Genomic DNA, 9,484 nt, shown 5'->3' with positions numbered 1-9,484 from the left:
GAATTAAATATATGGAATTTACTGTTAAGAGAATTGTGAGGACCAGCAGGTGACATAGCAGTGAAGGCCCTGGACTCCTACATGGTCAACTGTGGTTTGAGTTTTGGACCCGGTGGCTGGAAACTCATGCCAGGTGCATGTGTGTGCATGCCCAAAATTTCAGGAGGAGAATGGAGAAGAAAGGATTGCTGCATGGCCATCCCCCCAGGGGGATGATTTCTTGCTTTCTGTCTCTCTGTCTCTGGTGAACACATGTGCCCTATAGCAAAAATCTCTCAAAAAATAAAAATAAAGAATTATATAGTGTTTATTACTGTGTGTTCCACATCGTTTAGATCAGTAAATATGTTATACGCATACTCATGTGCATATGCGCATAGGTGGTTTTCCCAGAGCGCTGGTTGGTGACAGCTTACCAGATCAGTATAGCCTAAACAGGAACTTTTCTGGGATGATGGAAGCGGCATCTGATGTACACGGACTGCATACTCGTGAGGGCTGTTTTGCAGGTTCATGACGTATAGAGGCAGCCCTTGCTCTCCCTATTTGGAGTGAAAGCTACCCCACAGTGACTGGGTGTTTTAGTCTTTTTACTCAGATTCCATTTGTCTCCAAGATAAACCCATGGGCCTGTTGTATTAACAGCGTCCTTGTTAAAGGAATCCCATGCAACAGTTCTAGCCAGAGGGCTGGATGGGAGAAGAACTCCCTGATGGCAAAGGTTTTGTTTTCGCCTCGCTGGGCCGTGGTGAATTGTCGTGAGTGGGGACCACACACAGCAGCTGGGCCTTGTTCAGGGGACTAAGATTAGGTGGTGGCTGTCTGAGTGCTTGTTTCATGTCCCAGGAGCCATCTCTGCATCCATCCCCTCCTCTGGGAGGGCCAAACCTCAGGCTGTCGAGACAGCTGGGGAGAATGAGGTTGAGGGCTCTGTCCGGAGCTGCAGGATTCCACCTGGCTCCTGAAGGCAGCCTGGCTGCTCAAAGACACCAGAGGAACCCCTCACCATGTCGCTGCCATTCCCTAGGGGCTCTGTTGCATGGCTCCTCTTTTCCCTGAAACAGCAATCTTTTCCCAAGGCTACGCTCTGCAGACAAGTAGGTCCTTTTATTTGTGTCTTTCTGTGTTGATTATGTGACAGAAAAGAAAAAAACTGAATAACAGCCTCTTCTTGTGCCTCAGAACCTGACCAAAATAGAGATGATTCCTCTATACCGCCACTCAGACCTGTCCCCATGCCTCTTCTTAGCTCCCCGTCAGCTCTGTGCTTCTGCCAGGCTTTCTTTCACTTCCAGTTACAGTGTCATCCTTTGCTGCAATCCCTTGATCCTCAGGCGCAGGGGATATCTTCAGGGGTTTACGCCTGATCCCTTCCGTATTCCCCAAAGGCCATGTACCCTGGTGGGATGCAGTAGAAAAGGTTAACCTGGCATTACTTTGTCGAGAGCTGACTGTCTCTCAAGGCGCGTGATCAGACATTGCATTGTAGCCGTGTAACATGAGGCATGTTGAGGGTACATGGCTGCTTGGTTATAATCGCCTCAAAAAAATGTAAATGGATTCCCCCAGCCCAATGCTCCTGCTGTGATTGCCTGTACTAGCACCAGCTGGCCCTCATTATCTCCTGATGGTATTTCACTCTTAAACAGAATCATTCTCAGGTGCAGAGAGAGTGGGGATCGTTCATGAAGTGCCAGTGGTGGTGGCCAGAGGATAGGGACAAACAAGCCACCAAGAGAAATCTCAGGGACAATGGACTCGAGCACCTAAGCTGTGGTCAGGCCATTCTGCCGCCCCTGCCCAGGGCTCGGATGCCGTGGTGCAATCATTGTCTGGGCCGATCGAGGTTAGCCATAATTGAAGGGCACCAGGTGGCCTTTCTTGGACTCCAAGAGGGCGCAGCAAAAGAAAATGAAAAGGTGGCCTCAACAAGGGTGGAGAGTAATCAAAGAGGCCCGACTTGCAAAATCAAAACAGTTTTCTGAATAATATATCATGTTTCAGAAACGTTTATTTCTTCCTGAAGTGAGAGAAAGACAGCATCCTCAGTGAGCCCCACAGCGGTGATGCACCCCTAGCTCCAGCCAGCCCCAGTTGCACATGTGTGTTATATGTACTGAATGAAGGGGACCAGCAGTTAGTGTAATGGCTATGTCGCTGGACTCCCACATAGTCTACTGTGGTTCGTGTCCCAGACCCGGTGGCTTAAAACTCATGCCGGGTGCGTGTGCGTGCGTGCCCAAGATCCCAGGAGGAGAATGAAGGAGAAGGGATTGCGGCATGGCCATCCTCCCTGGGGGGGGTGATTTCTCGCTTTCTGTCTCTATGTCTCTCTCTCTGTCTGTCTGGCGAGCGCACACACCCTATAGCAAAAACCTCTCATTAAAAAAAAAAAAAAAAGATGTACTGAAGGAGGTCTCTGGATGAAATCCTGAACCTTTCCATGTGGATCAGCCGGGCAGAGTGTTTCATTTACTGCCATGCCACTGTCTGGCCCAGTCATCATTTTAAAAAAGATATGTACAGCCTGCTTAGTCTTTGCAGATGTAAACCTACTCAAAGCAGCGTCTGGATAGGTTGAGCTTCATTTCAGTATAGGCTGAGCATTCTATTTAAAAAAAAATTTTTTTTGGAGAGGTTTTTGCTATAGGGCACGTGCATTCGCCAGACAGAGAGAGAGAGACATAGAGACAGAAAGCGAGAAATCACCCCCCAGGGGGGATGGCCACACCACAATCCCTTCTCTTCCATTATCCTCTTGGGGTTTTAGGCACACATGCATGTGCGCTCAATGTGAGTTTCATGCAGCTGGGTCCGAGACTTGAACCACAGTTGACTATGTTTTCACATAGTTTAGTGCCTTAACCACTTGGCTACCTGCTGGTCCCTAAGCTGAGCATTCTAATCTGAAAATCCGAAATCACAAATACTACAAAGCCAGAGATTTTCTGAATGCCAACGTGAGGCATCAAGTGAAAATTTCTACATCTGACCTCATAGTCAAAATGCTGCAATATAAAAATATTATATGAAGTTACCTTCAAACTATGTGTATAACCTATGAAATATAAATGAATTTTGGGTTTAGACTTGGGTCTCAGCCCCTAGTTGTCTTATTATGTACATGCGAATATTCAAGATCCTGAGAAGCCTGAAGTGGAGGACTAAAGTGGAGGAAGGAGACCATGGCTGACCAGACCCTGTCGAGGGTGCTTCTCTCTCTGTCTCATGAGTGTACACGTGTTATCATGAAGAAAAGTACAGCTATATTGTAATTTGCCTAACCGCCTCTCCATTGTTGGAACTTCTTTCTTTTCTTCTTCTTTTTTTTTTATTTGCTTAGTAGTAAATGATTTGATAAATATCCTTATAGACAAAAATCTTTGGACATATCTTCAATCATTTCCATAGGAAAAATTTTGGGCAGTGTATTTTCCAGATCAAAGAATATTCCTGCAGGTCTTCTAAAAAAGGAGGATCCAGGGACCAGCAGATGGCATAATGGTTACGTTGCTGTACTACCACATAGGTCAACTGGTTCAAGTCTCAGACCCAGTGGCTTAAAACTCACACTAGGCACTTGTGTGTGCTTGCCCAAAATCTCTAGAGGAGGATGGAGGAGAGGGTATTGTGGTGTGGCCATTCCCCCGGGAAGTGATTTCTCACTTTCTATCTCCCTGTGTCTCTGGTGAGCGTGTGTGCCCTATAGCAAAAATCTCTCTTAAAAAAAAAAAAAAAAGGAGGATCAAGTCTTGCCAAATCCATGGGTTCAAGTGCCAGATCAGGTGGCCTGGAAAACATGCCGGGCATGTGTGTGTACATACCCCAAATCCCCAGAGTAGAAGGGAGAAGGGATTGCAGCATGGCCTTCCTCCCTGAGGGGTGATTTTTTACTTTCCCTCTCTACCCCTCTCTCTCTGTCTCTAGTGAGTGCACATGTCTTATGGCAAAAGAAAAAAAAAAGTCTAAAAGAAAATCGGATTAAAGGTGATCGATCACATGTACAATGTATTTAGTACAGTGCCTGCTTGAGATGCCTATGTGTGTGCATCACATGCACGTGCATCATAAAGGCCTGCTATATGGTAGTTATTATAAGCTTGTATTTTTAATTTCATCAGCAGACTTCTGCTGTATTATCCTCAGTGACTTTATAAAATAATTTATTTAATTTGATTTATCATCATCTTTTTCTATTTTTTGAGAGAGAGAGATTTTTGCTATAGGGCATGCGTACTCACTGGAGAGACAGAGACAGAAAGCTATCACCTCCCAAGAGGGATGGTCGTGCTATAATCCCTTCCCCTCCATTTTCTTCTTGAGTTTCTGATCATGCATGCACATATGCTTGGCATAAGTTTCAAGCTGCCTGGTCCAGGTTTTGAACTACACTCAACTATGTGGAAGTCCAATGCCTTAACCAGTATGCTACCTGCTAGCTGCTATTATTATTATTTTTTTAAATTTCCTATAGGGCACATGTGCTCATCAGAAAGAGACAGAGAGACAGAAAATGAGAAAACACCCTGCCAGGTCTGAGATTCCAATTGCAGTCAGCCATGTGGGAGTTTATCGCCTTAAGCACCATGCCATCTGGTGGCCCCCTATCCTCAGTGACTTTATTCTAGGAGGCGGAATTGTTCAGAATTGTTTTTCTGGGAGTATTAATGAAGAATGTGTGATGGCAGGATGAGTATTGTTAAGTTCAAAACCCTCAAAGAGACTCTAGAAGTCCCGGATGGATTCTCTTGTCCTGCTCTTTATGTTCCTCATTGCCATTTACTTTTGGTCCCTTGACCTGACAGGGCTAGGGGCAGTGGGAGAGGAGAGACTATAGAGCTGTTTATTCTCTACCAGCTTTGCAGAGAGTTTGAATGTTGGGAGAAAGTTGCTTTTCAGGTAAGAACAACTTGGGGGATTATGTGTGGACCTCACTTAGCCTTATGGGCCTGCAGGCACTTCAGCCTTGCATCTGTGTGTGTGTTCCCCATGCCCCCTGTGCCCGCCTGGCTCTGAGCCAGCTCCCAGAGGGCAAAGCCGTCCATCAAAGCCAGGCAGGCCTCCAGCTCAGGTAACCACCGCACTTACACAATTGTCCCTTTACGAAAGGTCAGCAGGGAACGTGTTCCTTCCTGCTTCCACCTTCCTGAGGGTTTTCATGTCCACGCTAACCCACTGCGCGCCTGGGCCAAGGCCAAGTTGCCCATCAATATTTTAAAGTAGTGGGGTTATAAAATTTATGGAAGACGCACGAAGGACAATTCCCTGAAGTGATGAGCCCGCTGAGAAGGGATATTGGCTAAAAGGAGATTTCCCACTTTGAAACAGTGTGAGACCAAGTGCCAAGCAGCAGAGACCCATTGTATGCATGGGGCTCTGAGCCTGGTGGAAAATCTGACCTGGTTTCAAATCCCACCTACAACTGCTAATTTATTTGGTTATCTATTAACAGTCTCCTGGCAGCTTACTTTTATGTTTAAAATTAAGTGCTTGATTGATTATTTTCTAGAACAGTGATGGGATGTTGTTCTATACTTAAGCCAATCCATTAGTGGGCTTTCTCATTACTGATCTCTTTTCCTTCCTTTCTGGGTTCATTGTACGTGTGTGTGTGTGTGTGTATGCATGTTCGCACTCCTGCATGCACCTGAGGGTGGGGCTGGAGAATGGAGGTGTTGTAGTTCTAAAAGTAAAGAGGGGCTTTTATATTTCCCAAACTACATATCCACAAGGACTCTTCTAGCTAAGGAGAGGTGGTTATTTCTCAACATAATTCATGTGTGGAAACCATGTTCCAGAGAACTTCATGTTATAGTGGTTTTATTTTGTCAAATACCTGGGTATAAGATTCTATGTTTTAAAAAAGTTGCTAGAAGTCATGTGCATTTTGTTGGTGAGAGACAGAGGGGGAGAGAGAGAGAGGGAAAATGAGAAAGCACCCTCCCTATAGGGAATAGTCACATCACAATCCCGTCTCCTCCCTTTCTGCTTGTAGGATTTGGGGCACACACACCCCATGTGTTTCTTAAGCCACCTGGTCTGGGACTCAAACTGCATAGTTGGTCATGTCACCATGACCACTAGGCCATAGGCTGGCCCAATAAGCTGCTGCTGCTTTTTAAAAGGTTTTTCCATAGGGATTTTCTGGAGACAGACGGAGAGAGAAAGTGAGAAATTACTCCACCACACACACACACTGGAAGGATGGCCACACCACAATCCCTTCTCCTCCATTTTCCTCTCGGGATTTGGGGAACGCGTGCACCTGCGCCCTGTGATTTTCAGGCTGCTGGGTCTGGGTTTCAAACTGTGGCGATGTGGGAGTCCAGCACCTTAATCACCATGCCACCTGCTGGCTCCTGAGCTTCTATTTTTAAACACTTCTACTTGCCTTTTGTCTGCTTTGGAGGCATCTTCAAATATTTTCATAGTTCCAAGATTTGCTTCTGAGGATTGGGATTCCATCGCTTTATTAAAAATTGGTTTATTAAATATTGAATAAATAGAACAAAATACGACATATGTAGGGCAGAACTTCTAACTCTTGTGCCCGGGCAGTTTCCTTGGGATGGTAGAGCTTATTGGCCCCTCCAGCCCTTTGGGTGGGCAGGTGTGGCCTAGAGTGGCCTGAATTCCCAGGCAGGCCGTCTCTGGGGTTCCCGTCTCACACTGTGCTTAACCACTGTGCTATGGGGCCAGCGCCATGAACTTTTTGAAGGCCCCCTCATTGCGTGACTAGTTAGGAACACTCAGGACTAAAGCCTAGTCTGCCCTTTTCCAGCCCATAATAATGGCAACCCTAGTGAGTGATTCCTCTGTCCCAGGACATGGACTTTCTCTGTCACCTTGGTTCATTCTTACAACAAGCTCTGGTGGATGTTACTTGCGACATCCCTAAAACGGGCTTCCAAAATCGGGCTATCCAGGGGAAAGCCATTCAGCCCATCACTGCAAAGAGAGGAGGATTCCCACTTTCCGTCTGCCTGCTGGAATGTTCTGTCTCAGAGACAGTGAGTCTCAATAAGGAAGCCCAGCCTTTCTGTCCTGTTTTTTATTTTTTATTTTTTTAAAGAGAGAGAATTGTTTTTCTTTTCTTTTCTACTAGGGCTCATGCACTTGCTGGAGAGACAGAAAGAGACAGAGAGATAGGAAGCAAGAAATCACCCCCTGGGGGATGGCCACACAGCAATCCTTTCTTCTCCATTCTCCTCCTGAGATTTTGGGCATGCGCACATGCCCTGTGTAAGTTTCAAGCTGCTGGGTCTAGGATTCGAACTGTGGTCAGCCATGTGGGAGTCCAGCACCTTATCCACTATACCACCTGCTGCCTCCCCCGCCTCCACTTCTTATAACTTGAGGACTTGAAGACTCCTCAGCAACAAGCAGATCATTTGTACCGTGGAGCATGCTTTACATAAGCAGTGTGTTCTTGAAAATGTCCATGGAAACAGAAGTTTGGCAAATTTAATTGAACATCTATCTGAGAGGGTGGGATCTCTAGGAAACCTTCACTAAATTAAGGAATTAGAGTTAGCTCATTTATACATTTAGATTTTTGACTCAGACTAGACTGTATCCTGGCTCAATGCTAAGTCTTACTAAGAGAAAGAAACAGGGTTTCATTAGGTAAAAGACCTTCTATTCTTAGACGCTTTAAAGCTTCCTGAGGAAGACAGGGTTGGGCTGAGGGTTGCTGCTAATTTACCAGGTGGCCATTCAGTGCTCATGTTGCCAGAAGCATGGAGATTCCAGTTTCACAGTACCTTGACCTTGGTTTGAAGAGCCTAAGTACCCAGCTCCTTGGCCTAATGCAAAGAGCTACGAGGCAGCATATAGTCAGAGCCGCTGCATGTGGACCCACCTCTCCTAAGTATGCACAAGACCTTTGGAGGAAAGCCCTTTTCCACTCCATCCTGGTTCCTAGGGCTGTTGTAACAAAGTACTACAAACTGGGGGCTTAAAACAACAGAGATGCATTCTCTCACCACTGTAGAGACCAGAAGTCTGAAATCCAGGTGTCAGCAGGGTCTGGCTCCCTGCCAAGGCTCTAGAGAAGAATCCTTTCAGCTCTGGTGACTACCTTCCCTGGCTTGTGGCTGCATCACTCCTGTCTCTGCCTCCATCTTCACCTGGCTTTCTCCTCTGTGTGTGTCTCCTCTTCTGTTTCTCATAAAGACGTTTACTATTGGATTTAGGGCCTAGTTGGACAACTCAGGATGACGTCATTTTCAATTTAATTGCATATGTAAAGACTCCTTTTCCAGAACAAGTCACATCACATGTTCTGGGGATTGGGTCATGGACGTATCTCTTGAGGGAGGATACCTTTAAGCTTATCATACACCTTCTTGCCATCCCTAGAAACAATTCCCACTCCTTCTCAGATTCTGTTGGACTCACACCTCCTACTATGAGATTGTGCATGGGATATTCAAAAGGGATATTCCTGCAAAATGTGTATTATGAAAAGAACTATGTTTGGATTTCAAAACGATTTTTGAACCAAAATAAACTTACAGGTTAGTTCCATTTTCCACAGTTTTTGAAGTCGCTTCACATAATTAGAACACAGAAGTGGAATCTTAGGGCTGAGTTCTGTGGTCACAAGCACATGCTTAGAATCTGACAAAACCTACACTCCAATCCCAGCTCTCCCATGTGTCAGGTGTCAGATCTGGGTGAATAACCAAGTAGCTCAGGACTCTACTCCTCATCGCCAAGAGGTGGAGAGTAACACCTACTCAGAACTTTGTTGTAAAGATGAACTAAGATGACATGTAAGAAGCTGATCTCTGGATCAAAGGAATGAGAGTAGCCATTATTATGGCCTGGGGAAGGAGGAACTTGATCTTTAGTCACTGGACCCAGTTAGCCCTGTGACCTCAAGGAAACCCTCTGAGCATCTGTGGGAACATATAATAGAAACAGTGATTAGACAGGGTCTTCCTAATTTTCTCAGTCACAATAGTCTTGCGCCTTTTGTGTGGCAGAAACTACCCAGGGGACTCAGACTCTGGCCGCTCTTAATTTGAACAGTCTTAGCACACTTTGTATATATCCCTTAGATTGGGCTTCCAAAATAGCATGAAGAATATTGCAGAATATTTCAAAATGTTTGCTGCTCAGGTGTTATTTATAAAATGGTGCTTCCTCCAGTGAGTACCATTCTGTGGAATCCCTGAGTTAAAGACTAGTAGTACAGGGACCAGCAGTTGGCGTAATGGCTATGTGGCTGGACTCCCATGTAGTCGACTGCAGTTCGAGTCCCGGACCCAGTGGCTTAAACTCACACCAGTCGCATGTGCGTGCGTGCCCAAGATACCGAGAGGTGAATGGAGGAGAAGGGATTGTGGCGTGGTCATCCCCCCTGGGGGGGTGATTTCTCGCTTTCTGTCTCTCTGTCTCTCTCTGTCTGGTGAGCGCATGCGCCCTATAGCAAACCCCCCCCCAGAAAAAAAACCAAACCAAAACAAAACAAAAAAAA

At 45.8% G+C, this 9,484-nt stretch overlaps 1 long non-coding RNA gene across 1 annotated transcript; it reads right to left on the bottom strand.

The window, feature by feature from the left end:
* Positions 1-1,088: 1,088 nt before the first annotated feature.
* LOC106733872 (uncharacterized) lies at positions 1,089-8,697 on the bottom strand. The gene is made up of 2 exons (XR_001369728.2): positions 8,518-8,697; positions 1,089-1,398 (listed from the first exon to the last, which is right to left on the bottom strand). It is a non-coding gene; the product is annotated as an uncharacterized LOC106733872 (long non-coding RNA).
* Between the last annotated feature and the right edge of the window lie 787 nt (positions 8,698-9,484).

The sequence above is a fragment of the Tupaia chinensis genome, unplaced genomic scaffold (assembly GCF_000334495.1).
Source record: "Tupaia chinensis unplaced genomic scaffold, TupChi_1.0 Scaffold000012_1, whole genome shotgun sequence".
In the NCBI taxonomy this organism is placed as follows: domain Eukaryota; kingdom Metazoa; phylum Chordata; class Mammalia; order Scandentia; family Tupaiidae; genus Tupaia; species Tupaia belangeri.
The sequence above is the reverse complement of the archived record's forward strand: the minus strand, read 5'-3'. Positions and strand labels throughout refer to the sequence as shown.